The sequence below is a fragment of the Neovison vison genome, chromosome 8, assembly GCF_020171115.1.
Source record: "Neovison vison isolate M4711 chromosome 8, ASM_NN_V1, whole genome shotgun sequence".
Classification (NCBI taxonomy): domain Eukaryota; kingdom Metazoa; phylum Chordata; class Mammalia; order Carnivora; family Mustelidae; genus Neogale; species Neogale vison.
In genome coordinates, this window is record NC_058098.1 from 128052557 (window position 1) to 128067798 (window position 15242).

General features: G+C 41.1%; 1 pseudogene; it reads right to left on the reverse strand.

Moving 5' to 3' along the window:
* Positions 1-9142: 9142 nt before the first annotated feature.
* Positions 9143-9304, reverse strand: LOC122916608 (annotated as a pseudogene).
* Positions 9305-15242: the final 5938 nt, after the last annotated feature.

The window sequence follows — 15242 nt, forward strand, 5'->3', positions numbered from 1 at the left end:
TAGGTCTGTCCTATAAATGTTAATGATTTGTTTTGGACCTATTTTTGAAGCTTTCTCTTCTTACTCTAAGTTTTAGATTTATATGTTCAGTTACTTCCTGCACACTGCCCACCCCCCAGCCACCTCAGTTCATGTAAAAATTAACTTTCCCTCTTCATTCTTCATTCTCAAATAAAAACAAAGTAGAAAAAAAAAATCTCTTTCTTTCCTGGTTCCCCATCTCAGAGAATGAGATGGGTTCTTTGTGATTCAAGCCATCCAACTCTGAATAATCCTTGACCATGTCTCAATCCCTACAACTAATTAATCACCAGGTCCAACAGCTATCACCTTCTAGATGTCTCTCAAATCTGCCCACTCCCTGCCATCACCACTGCCACTATACAGGTCAGCATCACCATCTTCCTCCCTAACAACTATAATAGTTTCCTATTTAGTCATCCTGCACTTTTAATTGCTTTAACTATAAGCCCATTTCCACATTGCAGCCAGCATGAAATTTCTAGAATAAACATCTGACCATGCCATTTCCCTAATGCATCACTGATTCTCCATTGATCTCCATATTATATACAACAGCACAGCATGGCATTCTCCTGCTGCTTCTCTCATCAGCCCCTGTGGTCCACCCCTCCTGAAACACTTGCTTCCTTAAGATGATTTCTGTCATCTCTGGGTTTTACATGCATTCCTCTCTCTGCCAGTCTGTTCCTACTTGATCTTCAAGTGTTAATATAAATATTAACTTTTCCGTAGAGATTTCCTGATTCTGCTTGGATTAGGGTAGTCATTCCTCCTCTACACACAGGAGGAACAACAACTCAAAGCAACCAGCCACCTGCGTTACCCTAATGATTACATTGGGATATTCATCTCTTTACTCTTTGCTTATGATCTTCGGCTCTCATACATCCCCTCTTCATTGCTAATTATTAACAGCTCATGTTTTGGGTTTACACCAAAGACATGATCCCTTTGTCCCAAAATCTTCAAACTTAAATTCTTCAAGATAAAGAAGTCAAGCAAAACTGACCATAGGTAAAAGGGCAAATTCAAATGACATTTGTACCTAAATGTTTATTCAGATTTAGAAGATATGAATATAGCTCTTATTCCATATGGACAGGGAGGCAAATAATCAATTGTGGATAAGACTTTGAAATGAAGACGGATGTTAAACACAATGCCCAAAGTATGTTATAGGATTCTCAATGCTATTAGACTGTATGCAGGGCCCACGTCCACCTTGCTCATTACTGCCAGCCCCAGTGAAACAGTTATTGAAAGAATGGGTTATAAAAACAAACACTAGATATAATTAACAAAAAACAAACTGCAGAATTCATCGTTTGAAATGTATTTCTCCTCAATACCTCATTGATTATTTATGAAACAAGAAATTTCTTTGATGAAAGATGAACAAGCATACTAAAGCATCTCTTGAAAAGTCAACTGTGTGTATGGATTGAGCACTAGGAGTATGTAGAACTGAAGAAGGAACACCCTGCAGCCTAGTAGATAAGCACTGGGCTGGCAGTTAGAAAGCTCCACCCCCCAGGGCCTCCACATGTCTCCTATCCTTTCTGCAACTTGGTTTCCTTTCCGGAGAGCATGGGATAGTCATACCTTGTGAGGTTGATGTGAAAGATGAAGGAAATAACAATTTTGAAACCACACATCTCATAACAGATGCTCATAAATATCAGTTTTATTATTTATTTCATAAAACAAGATTCCTTTCCTTGGTGAACTCGGCAGTTGGCAGGAGAGATAAGCACATACATACATAATAAACTAAAAGGTCATGTGGGATGGGATCAAAGCCTCCAGGAAAGAGGAGTGGGTACGTTCATAGAGTGGGCTGTCCCGAGAGTAGGAAATAGTATGCAGTGCTACAATGAGAGCCTGCCACTTCCCAGGTACTCTTCTCCTCCTATGCACACCAGTCTTGGCTGCCAGCCCCCACTTGGACTGATGAGCTGTTCTCCACTAATGCCATCAACTTGTTAGGCCAAGAGTACAATATACTCCATGTGAAATCAATGAAAGCCTTTCTACTGCCCCTAGTTTTAATATATTAGTGAATCCCCCTCTGAAATATAATTTTAGCTATAGAAATAAGGCCAAACAAAGATGTCAAATCATTAAATACAACTCAGTGTCCCTTAACGCTTCAGGTGATTTCTTTTGAAAAGTTTATTTCCCAATTCCCCCCTTCCCTCACTTGTCCTTCTAGGCCAGATTCCTGACCTTCAGTAGAATGGGAAGCACACCCTATACTCCAGATATGTGACTCGTCTTCCATACGAGTTAGGCACTAGGCAGAAGAACAAGTTTATGCCAAAGCCCTAACCACCCCAACTGGACAGGCACCTGCAGGCCCTTGCCTTCTCTGATCCTTTAAAATGAAATGTACTCCTCATATTGAATATGCCACCCTTCCTTAGCCTTCACCCACACAAGTGCACACCCCAAATCCACTCAATAGTTAAGTATTCATCTTTTAGAACAGAATTTGTCAACTCTTTTGAGAAACTATCTCAAATACCTTCTGAGAAATGTTCATTTTGGCTACTCTTTACTGACCTATGGGTACAAACTAGTGATATTCACAGTAATGTCTAATATTTTGTTTTGCTGTAGAAACTCAGTCCTTGCCAAGAATTCCCACCGAGACCTTCTGATTGTTTCCAATGCAGTGTCTCACAGTGCCTCACATATGGTCTTGGATAAGTCTGCCTCCAATGGGAACACAGTCTCCACCACTGTTCTGGCACAGTCTTCCATCAAGCTCCATTGCTTTCCCCCTGAAAACTGTGGTCTCCCTAGGATCTTCTCATGCACCTATGAACCCCACAACCTCCATCCTGTTCTGGAGACACTGTGCTCTCCACCAGGTCTTGTTCACTACCCCTCTACCCCCATATACCACCACTGATGTATTTGAGCAATATTCTCAAAGTATTCTCCCAGGATCAGAGTTTCACAGAATACCACATGCGTTCTATAGATTTTTTTTTTTTTAATGCTGGATTTCACGGTTAAGTCAGTTGAGGGATTCTAAACTACTATTTCTCAAAGTGTGGTCCTTAGACCAGCAGTATCAGCATTGCTTAGTATCTTCTGAAAATGTAGAAACTTGGCCCTACCCAAGACCAGAATTTCAACAAAACCCCCAGATGAATCATACACACATTAAAGTCTGGAAAGCACTGCTCTAAATTAAACAAAATTAAGTATGTTTCTTTATGTAAATTCCTCAGAGCGTTTAATATGCTAGTATGCATTATAAATTCTGAAAAGTATGCAAGGCTAGTGTTTTGCAGTATACATTTTGAGAAATCTTGTATTAGAACTTCACCATGCCCAATAGTACTGTGGTCGGGGACTGCTTTGGAGAAAGATCATCCCTCTGACTTTGTTGGTTACTAACATTTTGTTAGTGGCATGCTGGTAAATGTTTAATAATCACCTCTCCAGGGACAAAATGGCTCCAATCTGCTTTATAATTTCCATGATGTAAATATTCCCACTATAACCAATATCAAGCTACCACACTAATGACACTGGTAAAAGGTGAATACAGTCAGCTCTTATAAGTCATTAAGATTGGCATGGGAACTCCACTGGTTAGGGAGCACTCCCGACGTGCTGCATGCACCCCAATGAGTCATGCAAGTTTAAATGGAAGATTTAGTCCATTTGTACTTCCCTCCTCCACTCACGCATTAGTGATATATACCAGACCATACTCAGAATTATCTTTCCCTCCATGAATAAGGTTTTCTTTGTAGGACCAAGCCCATCATGCCTTTTTCTCATCATCCTTCTCTCGGAATGAGCTCTCCTATGAGGGTCCTCATTCTTCCATTTCTACAGTGCTCTTCCCCATTTATGTAGAATCTACTCAACCAGTTTTCCAGGTGTGGTCTCCAAGTTTGCCTCTGGCTGACAAACACATACACAGGGGTGGTGCTACCCCAGTACTTCGCTGGGGCCTCTATGAAGCACACATCTAGCACATTATGTTATAACTCATTGCACTTCCCTTTCCCTGGTACACCATGAGTTCCTTCAGGACAGATATTCTGTATGAAACAGCTTTATACCTCTGGTGCCAGAACCTGGCCCATGGTAGGTGCATAAGGAGTGTGAATAACTGCAAGGCCACATGATCATGGTACAACCTGTATTCTCACCTTCTCTGCTCCTAAATTTTAGTCTTCTGCCCAGTGTTTCAGCCCTAGACCACAAAAACTAGTTTCTCCTGGCTACCTGGAATGTGGCTAAAGACTTTTCCCAGCAGGCTGTGTTGAAGTCAAGTGCAGCCACAGGACAGACATGGTAAAAACAGAGAAGTTCATTCCCCTTTTATCCCAAGCAGTTTGAAAATGACTTCTGATTCTGGACTACTCAGTTCCTTCTTTTCTGAAACATTTAACATCTCTCTTTCTGTGGGCTTTTTAAGTTGTCTTCACTAGAAAGTTTGCATACAAACTATTGCAGTACAGAGAACCAAGAGGAGAGAGGAAAATTACACAGCGAAAATCTTTGAAGAGAGGGACTGTGATGGTTCCTATGAAGGAATGATCTGTAGGGCTCCTTAAACTTCATGTAGCCTGACTGTCCCAGGCATCTGAGATCAAGCCTGGAGTCTGGAGAAGGCTGGTTTGGCTAGGAGAGCTTTATAAAAAGCCAGTTTTCTATAGTGAGAACAGCGGATCTTAGCATCTGCCTCAATCCCAAGACTCCTGAATTGCCTTCTACATCTTTAGAAGGACTCAGGCTTACAGACAGAGCACTCAGCTGGGCCTAAATTTCCCTGCTGACAAATCGCTACATACCAAGAACTTCTATCAGATACAGAAAATGATTATATGGAAAGAGGTGGGGGATCCCTAGCCATGATATTGTGTGATTAAAAATGAAAGGAGATGGTTTACGCTGTGGGCTTATCTTTCATCCTCTGAGCCACACTTCTCAACTTCATGGGCCATAAGGAGTCTATTCCTAACTCCTATTAGAGCTATCATTCAACACATAATTGCTGAGCACTTACTATGAGTCAGACCCTTTAAACTACATTGATATAAGTAAGAGTCAGTCTCATCCCATAGGGAGTAGAGTGGGAAGAGGCATGGCCAGGTTCACCCAATAAGTAAGCAACAAGGTGGGAATAAAAGTACAGGTCTCTAGATTCCCATCCCAGGGTTCTTCTCTTTCTTTACATACTGCTCTTGGGAGCTACCCACTGTATAACTAATAATTCTTCTCAGTTTGAATCTCTGGATATACAAATCTATGTAATTTTAGATTTTCCACAGCCTGTCTTATATCCTAAGTAGTTGTGAATCAATTTACTAGAGATATTTGCTGCTTGCAGCCTTTTAATGAAGCTGAAAGCAAAATCATATTATCATCTTTTTTCACAAGAAGGACAATTTTCACTCATTTATTCATTCAAAAAATACATATTAAGTACCAATCATGTGTCCAATAATATGCTAGGAAATTGGAAAGCAGAAGTGGGGAAGAAAATGGAATCTCTGCCTTTTGGTGTTTATACTGTAGAAGGTTAAATAGAAATAAATAATAAAGGTAATTTAAAAGTAGGTTGTACATAATAGCCAAAGAGGATAAGCACTATGGTTTTATTTTTGTTACTCATCCCATCCCATCCTATTACCTGGCTTATTGCTTTCAAAGGAACTTTTACAAAATGCAAATCTCACCATGTTAACCTTCTGATTAAAAAGCTCCTATTGTTCCCACTATGTTCCAACTAAAGCCCATGGCTCTGACTCCTGCTTAACTCTCCAGCTGAGTCCTTATTACAGATCCCTTTACCACCTAGCTGCAAGGTATACCATGCCCATGGATACATTATGCTGCTTTACATTTTTCAAAGGATCTGAAAGAAGAATCTGTCACTCATTTCTCTGTCACTCATTGTACTCTGTCCCTCATGAATCCTTTATAAATTTTTTTTCAAGCATAAGTAGAATATTTGTTTAAAAAAAGAACATTTCTGAAAACTCTCTTCACACTAGACAATATAACTTAATTTATCTAATTTATATGCCTTTGGTTTCATATAAACCACATTTCTGATCAAAACACAATTAAGTTAGAAATCAATAGCAACACCAATGACAAAAACTAGAAAACTCCATGTGATTGGGAATTAGAAAGAAGAGGTGTAAAATCACAGGGCAAAGAACAAATTATCACAAAAAAATATAAAATTTAACTACACTATTCTTTTTTTTTTTATTTTTTTAAATTTATTTATTTTTTTCAGCGTAACAGTATTCATTGTTTTTGGACCACACCCAGTGCTCCATGCAATACATGCCCTCCTTAATACCCACCACCTGGTACCCCCAACTTCCCACCTCCCGCCCCTTCAAAACCCTCAGGTTGTTTTTCAGAGTCCATAGTCTCTCATGGTTCACCTCCCCTTCCAATTTGCCTCAACTCCCTCTCCTCTCCATCCCTATGTCCTCCATGTTATTTGTTATGCTCCACAAATAAGTGAAACCATATGATAATTGACTCTCTCTGCTTGACTTATTTCACTCAGCATAATCTCTTCCAGTCCCGTCCATGTTGCTACAAAAGTTGGGTATTCATCCTTTCTGATGGAGGCATAATACTCCATAGTGTATATGGACCACATCTTCCTTATCCATTTGTCTGTTGAAGGGCATCTTGGTTCTTTCCACAGTTTGGCTACCGTGGCCATTGCTGCTATAAACATTAGGATACAGATGGCCCTTCTTTTCACTACATCTGTATCTTTGGGGTAAACACCCAGTAGTGCAATGGCAGGGTCATAGGGAAGCTCTATTTTTAATTTCTTGAGGAATCTCCACACTGTTCTCCAAAGTGGCTGCACCAACTTGCATTCCCACCAACAGTGTAGGAGGGTTCCCCTTTCTCCACCATCCTCTTCAACACATGTTGTTTCCTGTCTTGTTAATTTTGGCCATTCTAACTGGTGTAAGGTGGTATCTCAATGTGGTTTTAATTTGAATCTCCCTGATGGCTAGTGATGATGAACATTGAAGACATACAAATGGCTATCAGACACATGAAAAAATGTTCATCATTACATAATTTTTAAAATGCATTTTTTTACAATTTTTACATTTTATTATTTACTATTTTATATTTTTACTTTTACCATTTACATAAATATGTGCCTTCTGATTCTTTACATATAAAGTTTTCCAAACTCTAATATAGGATATGCCAAACAGTTGCTTTTATCCAATTTCTAAAATGTATACAATTAGCATAACTACTCATTGGTTAGTTGAGAAACAGGTGTGGAACAGACCTGTAATCATTGGTTTTGGGGCAAATAAGTCACAACACAGTGCTTCATGTAGCTTTTTTCTAAGGAAAGCACTATTTTTCCCTTTCTGACAGGATTTATATGGTTTTATTCAACATTAGAGCTTAGTGCCTCAAATGAATAATTCTTTAAGGAGATTGTACCAATGGGCATACAAAAATATCATGAACAGGCTTCAAAGCATTCAACCTGTATTTAATGAGTACCCATTACATAATAATCATGAAGTATGATGATGATAATACTCCTATACTAAGGCCAATATTTTAAAAAGTACTCCTATAGATCAGGTTAGATGGAAAATAAACTCTGATATGGAGGTTAGCATACAGAAAGTATATTAGGCAATGCTTTTAGGACCAAAATCTGTGGGGGATGGAAAGGGAGTAGATTTGGGGAATGAAAGAAATTGGGCTGCAATACAATTACAACAAAAGCCTCAGCTGACTCCACAGGGAAATTAGAAGGCTATATATTCTTTCAGAATTTCCACAGTTGGGGTGAGGAGGCTAGTCTTTATGTCTCTGCAATGACTGGTCAGTCCTTGGATGCATACTGCCTATGGGAAGGGATATCTTTGCAGTAGAGGGAAGTTCCTGGAAAGGGCTGAAAGCTAGGCCTGAAAGCTAATGTGATGTCCTAATAGGAAAGTGTAATGCGTTCAATCCCGTGTCAACAACACTCCACTGTTGTGCCTCACAGATTCCCTTTATGTAAGCTCTGAGATCAGTTCTTCCAGCACGCCTGGGGGTCTTTATTCCTGGTGTAAAGTTATAAAAGAAATGATAGTGAGGGATATTAGAACCTCTGTTGCTTCAGCTGGTCTCTAGGCCTCAACTGCTACTAATTATCTCCACCCTTCACCACCCATCCTAGATGTCCTTTACTTTCAGCTAGCACCTCTGCTATCTAGGTGGCATGACCTCCTCTCTAAGGGGTCTCACCTTTGGGTCACCATGCATGCCTTTCTCAGGCCCTGGCTGCTATATTTGTCCATTTACTATTAAAATTATACAAAGAAGTGACAAGGGAGGTCCAAGTGCAAAATGCATTTTCCCTATCCTGATTAGGCGGCAGGAGCCCTATCTCTTCCTGATTCATCAAGCTCAAATGCCCCTGACGTGATGGTAACTCCTCTCCTTGTCTCTTGGTCCCCTGTCACAAGGAGCACAAAGTACACAGATAGCAGGTGGAGGTCAATGTTCAGTGGAACTCCTGTTAAGTTTCCTGTGTTAGCTTGTTTCCTTTGGGAATCAGGAACCCAAAACCTACAGTGCCCAAAGTCATGGAAACAGGAAACCCTAATTCTCTCAAATGGTTTTCTGAGACGGATGGTGAGATGGGCCAGTTCTTCTCTTACCCTCTTGGTTCTCAGACCTACTATCCTACCTGTTGGGGATACAGTAATCATATGCCACTCTGACCTTACCTCATTACCACAGTTTCACCTATTTTCCTTCTGAGCACTAAGAACCACACCCCAGCCTCTATTATTTGAGGATCTTATCATCCCATTGCTATTAGTGAACATAATATCTAAATTCCCCAACTGTCAGTCACTGTCTTTAGAGAGAGCAATCATAGAGTTCTGGTGACCTTCTTTCTAGTACATCTCTTATTGCTTTGAGACATGAAGCACCCTCTGGGTCCTCCCACTAAATATAACCAGCTATAAGTTCTCTAACCTTACATGGTACATAGTATTCTAGCATGCTCATTTTTCTGAGACTTTTGATCCACCATATGCCGTAGCACTTCTGGCGTTTTTACCTTACTTGATTCAAACTATGACTTTCTCCATGATTCTAAGAGTCATCCTAAGAGCATGTTAATACCATCTCCGGGGTGTCCTGCCATGTTGGTAAATTTTGAAGATTTCAATTAGCAATAATCGCGCCTCGGATAAACCTCATTGGCTATGATACTGCCACTATGCAGAAGAGTGCATCTATATTGACAAGTCCTCCCTCATTCAACTTTATGTTCCATCCTCCTTGATTCAGCTACCTCAGAATCTACTCCTATATGTATATTATTCTCCTATGGGTGTATATTCTTCCTATGTTTAATTATAGTTTCTGTCATGCCTCTGTATCTTCCTTTCCAGTTTATCCAAACTGTGGATGAAGACATTATATGAAGTCTGCCTCCAAGGAAGGGAGCAGTAACCTTGGAGAAGAGAGTCTTTTCAGCCAAGGGAAATACCTGAAGAGAGCTAATAGCTGGATGCTGTCAATCACTAGAACTCCCAACATTTGAAGGGATACGTTCTTCAGTAGTGAAGGGGGCTGGTTCTGAGTGGTAAAATCTGATGTCCACTACAAGTGATTTTCCAACATCCTCCTCTATGACCAGATGAAAATAAGACCTATCTCCTAGGAAATTAGTTCCTGGCAGCACCAGATATAAAACATCCCTAAGGGAAAATTTTGTGATCAGACTATTTCAAGAGAAAGAAACTTTGGGCTCCATTCTTACATCATGATGAGGAAACTGAAGCCTAGAAGGCAGATTTGCCCAAAGTTTACTGAAATGACACTTTGGGTTGATTACAATCTCTGTTCCAGAAATTTTCTTCAAACAGCTCCTTCTACGTTTGCCATTCTATATTCTCCATACAATCACAGAGGTGATGTAAACATCTTGAAATAAAGGGCTCCCAAATCTCCATCTAGTAAACTTCATAAACCAGGGGTGGGAAGGGATTAAGTCACCCATCAGCATGCTTCTTACCAGTGGCCAAACTACTGAAGACAAGCGTGACAGCCCAACCAGGTATGTCAATGCCAGCCCCTGATATGCAAAGTGCCAGCTAACTGTCCTGCAGCAGAAGTTTTCCAGTAAAAGCAGGAGGGAACTAGGAAGTGGCCCTATCCAATCTCTTCATTTGACAGAGGAAAAGGACTTGTCCCAAATCACAGTGTAAACTGTAATAGACCCAAGGCAAAATAAGAGCCAGAAAAGGTTAAGTCCTTTCCTCCAGGAGTTAGTGGCAAGTGCTAGAGGGAGCCCATCTAACTTCTGTAATGGGGGACAGTGGAAACAAAAGACATTTTAAAGCATAACTGCAAAAAAAAAAAAAAAAAAAAAACCCTCAATGCTGTTTCCTCTGCAGGGGAGTTAACAGTTGCTGGTCGTATTCTACCAGATGGAGGATGGAAAAAGAGACTAGATTAAGTGTGTCAGTGTTTCTCAACAACCCTATCCCAAGGGTGTGTGTGTGTGTGTGTGTGTGTGTGTGACTATCAGAAGTCCAGAGCTGACTCTATTCCCTGAGGCAGGTCTCATGCTCTCACATGAGAGAGCCCAAGCAACCATCCACAGCAAAGTCATGATTTTATCTTCATTCCTTGTTTCCCAAGAAAAGAAGGCCATCTTTAGAGTGATCCTGGGTACATAGTCAGGTCTTGATTATTATACTTTAGTGACAGAAATATGACATGCTTGTAGGAAATCTCAGTATACAAATGAAGAAGTCCTCAGAATGGGGGAAGATTTAAAACCAAGATCTTGATGAGAACTTTGAGAAGAAGACCTGGAGCTAGGATAGGTCAAGGATGCTGCCTTCAGTTTTCTGAAGAGCAGGCATGAAGATCTATATGTCTCCAAAAAACATGAGTTAGAGTTAAAGGGAGGCAGCTCTCAGCTCTTCCTGACATGTGGCTTCCTGATATCTCAAGCTATTTAGCAATGTTAAATGGCATAGCCTGTCCTTGGAAGTGAGTTTCTCAACTCTTCAAGTGTTCAACAAACCATATGTCAGTAACACTGTCAGTGGGGTTTCTAAACTGCAACAGAGTCTTCAAGAGGTGGATGTTAATGTACCTGCCAACAAGAGAGTCCTCCATGCTGTCTGGCTTGGTGGAAAAGCAGAGGACAGAGAAGCGGCCCTAATGTATAATGCAAACTTATTTGGACTCCAGCTATTATAAACATAACATTCTCTTCTACCTTTGACCTGTGACTGGCATCTACCTGGGCAGCAATGAGCTGACACTCAGTCATCTGTGCTGCTGCTAACACACCCTGGGAATTAAATTCTATCCCAGTCACAACATTGCAGCAGTCCTCCTATCAACTTCCCTATTTATAAACCCAAAAGTGCCCCCCAGGTTACCCACATTTTCTGTGATTTTGGATGTATTCATTTGCAGCAATTTAAGTGACCACTCTCTTGGGGCACCTGGATGGTGCAGTCAGTTAAGTGTCTGACTTTTGGTTTCAGCTTAGGATCAAGCCCTATACTGGGCTTTGTGTTCAGCACGGAGTCTGCTTAAGAGTCTCTCTCTCCCTCTCCCTCTGCACCTCTCATTCATGCTATCTTTTTCTCTCTCTCAAATAAATAAAATCTTTTAAAAATAATAAGATAAAATAAATGAGCCTTATGCTATCTCTTCTCTCTCACATATACTGTGACCTGAGCTAATAAAACAGAGAATTCAGAGATTATATTTCATGGGAGTTGTATGTCCAGGCTTCTTCTGACAGTACTCATTTTAAACACTAGATGTTTATGAAGAGGAAGAACTAACTACTGGGGGATACCCCGGAGTCTAAAGCCCCTGTAAGACACTCTCAGAGGGGAAAGTAGGTTGAACCAGAAACCGTACTCCCACTTCTCACTTGCAGAGAAACTACTTAAAAAACAAACAAAAAATTAGCCAGTAATTCCTAAACATTAAAGAAATTCAAACAAAAAACTCATTAAAGAACTAGAAAAGATATGGGGTGCCTGGGTGGCTCAGTGGGTTAAAGCCTCTGCCTTTGGCTTGGGTCATGAGCCCAGGGTCCTGGGATCGAGTCCTGCATCAGACTCTCCGGTTGGTGGGGAGCCTGCTTCCTCCTCTCAATCTGCCTGCCTCTCTGCCTACTGCCTCTGTCTGTCAAGTAAATAAATAAATAATTTTTAAATATATTAAGAACTAGGAAAGACAGCTTTCTGGCAGTTTGAAAATTGGGTTTATAGGGGAGGGATAAGGAAAAGACCAGAGTTTGGAAGATAACTAAATGCCAGGTGTTTACAGAGGTCTCACTCCCACAGCCAGTGCTTTGGTGTTGAGAGATGAGCTAAGCTACTCCATGTAGTCACTGTCTCTGTATCCATTTTGTGGGACCAAATGGCTTGCAGGGACCTTACCCTGACACTGGCTCCTCATCCAAGCACATGTCTGACACTGCAGCCAAGACTCAGAACAAATGCAAATTCATAATAGGCTGTCCCCAACATCCCTGTGAGCAACAGTTCCCCTGCCACCCAGAGTCTATCTTATGTACCCCTTAAATGGGAATCCTATGGGGCTTACCAATACCATATACCTTTAGTTTAAATTGACAAATCCAGACACAGCCCAGGAACACCAAAGCACTCCACTTACAGACTATAATAAAGGCATGAGCCCCAGGCCCTTTCTCTCTCTCTCTCTGTCCATACCCTACCTTGACCTCCTCATGTAGCTCTTCAGTGTGTTCCTGGGACCTGCAAGTAATCAACTTCTCTCTTTCAATTTCTCTTGTGGTCCATTGTTGAACTGAGGGTCACCAACCAATACCCCATGCTCCACTTGAAAATGTTAATTTAACACAGTCATAACCCTTGGGTAAAGAGGTGAAAGTGAATGCATTTGGGACCCAGAGTCACCTGAAGCTCAGTGTTTCCAGGCCCAGAAGATAAGAAGCACCTGCCATAGGCAGGCTGGTACCTAGTCTGACAGTTTTATAGAAATATGGCTACTTCTTAGAGTCATAAAACACTCTGGGAAGGACCCTGAGAAGTTCAGAGCAATTCCCTCATTTGACAAATAAGGAAATTGCTTAGAGTAGTACTACGTCTTGCCAACATTCCTGAGGGAGTAATTGGCAGAACACGACTGGATCCCATTTTTCCTGACCCTGAGGTCAGTTGTTTAATCTATCATAACCATACCATCTCTTTAAGTGTTGCCTCGGGGAAAGCTGACCATTTAGACTGCATTCTAAGGTAAAGCCAGAATTGAATAGATCTGTCACCATCATCCCTCCCCTTCTGTGAACCTCTCCCACATACAGGACCTGCTCTGCCTTCCAGTTGTTTCCACACTGCCAAAAACTCCTCACAGGTTGGCTCTTCCATTAAGGACTTGCTTTTCTCCCCCTCCAGTTTTCATCCAGCTTATTTCTTGAAGGGAACTGACCTAAGCCAGGTGGCTCTAATAATTCTCATTAAGATGGCTGCCTCCCCGAGCTTAAGCTTCCCCAGAACTTGTTAACACAATGCATATCTGTGGGTAAAATGGAGAGCTATTTTTAAGCAAAGGCACTTTCCCTGTGACCTTTGCCAGCTCCACACTATTCCCAAATCATAGTGCTCCAGGGAGAGACTCTTCGAAACTTCCTTTCCATAGTGCAGGGCACCTCTGCCAAGATAAGTGCTACCAAACAGGAAACCTGACTGGAAGGGGCTATTAGAAGCCCCCTTCTGCTGCTGCCAGCACGGCTGTGGTGCAGCCAGGAGCCAAGGAAAAGGAGTAATCAACTCACCCTCTCATGAGGCGACTGCACAGCAGTCATGTCTAGAGAAAGACAAAATGTCATTACTGCCCATGGGAGAGTGTAATGACCCAAATTATGGCCTGTCAGATGAGGCAGTGCCTACCCCAGGGAGGACACTGTAACAAGCATGGTTCACAAAGCAGGCGGGAAAGAGAAATGTGCTCCTGAGTAGCCTAGGGGAGTAAGGACTTTGGTGTCAGACTTTCACACTCCAAGTCTCTATGAAGTCTCCCAGGAGACAGCATCAGGGCACCCCATGCTCAGTGAGGGGCAGGGGGGTCCCTACCTAAGTTGCCCTCTAAATAAGGCCATGTAACCAGTAACCATCCCCTTCACCAGAATCCTTAAAGACTTTTTCTTTTCACAGACTTTAATTCTGGAGAATTTTTATGGACTATAGAATTGTATGAATAAAAATCCCTGCTACCTGAAATGGTGAGGCGTGGAAGTTATGGAAATCACACCCCACTAGGGTCAGCTAGGGCTGAGTCTCTGTCTCAGTTTCATCTCTTGGTAGCCTTGGGTAACGAATTTTTCTCTCTGAGCCTCATTCTCCTCACAATATGAACATATAAGGACAGAGGATTGGACATTCATTCATTCAGAAAATATTTTTTGGACATCCATTCTATGCTGGAACTCATTGAAACAAGTGGTAGTAATAGTTGTAGTGATAATAATAGTAGGTGTTATCACAGTTGTAGAAATGGTAGAAGAGAAGTAGCAATAAGTATGCGATGAGTATCAGACACAGTTGCAAGAACTTTACATTATTAACTCATTTCAGACCCCTAATAATCCCATGAGGGAGGTCTTAATGGCACACTGTTCTTCATATTTGAATAAATTCACAAGATAAGTAACTTATTCAACAGCCATAACCACACCTTCAAATAACTTATATCTTATAGGAATAAAAGATAAGGAATTCATTATAAAATTACAATGGAATAGACCAGATTAAAATTTAGGAAAAAATCAGGGAAGAGACCTAATTAGATCAAGCGGTCCTGGATAATACTGAAGCTAGGGCTGAGGGATGAAAAAGCACCAACTACAAGAGAAGCCTGGAATGAGATAAGGGAACACCTAAAACACTGTCTAATGATAGTGGTTGCTTAATAAATGCTAGCTTTCTCTCCCTTATCAATTCCCTGTTACAGAAACTTGACAGGAATATCCACTAAAATGTTTATAATCATGGTGAAGATAACTGTATGTCTAAAATTGAAGAAGAAAGTGCTAAAATCAGAGTAGATTTGACCTTTGAGCCAGAGAGCCTACCTGAATATATAAGACTAAAGGTTACTGAAGCCCCATGAAAACTAAGGAATATCCTGTCCCTCATCCAAGG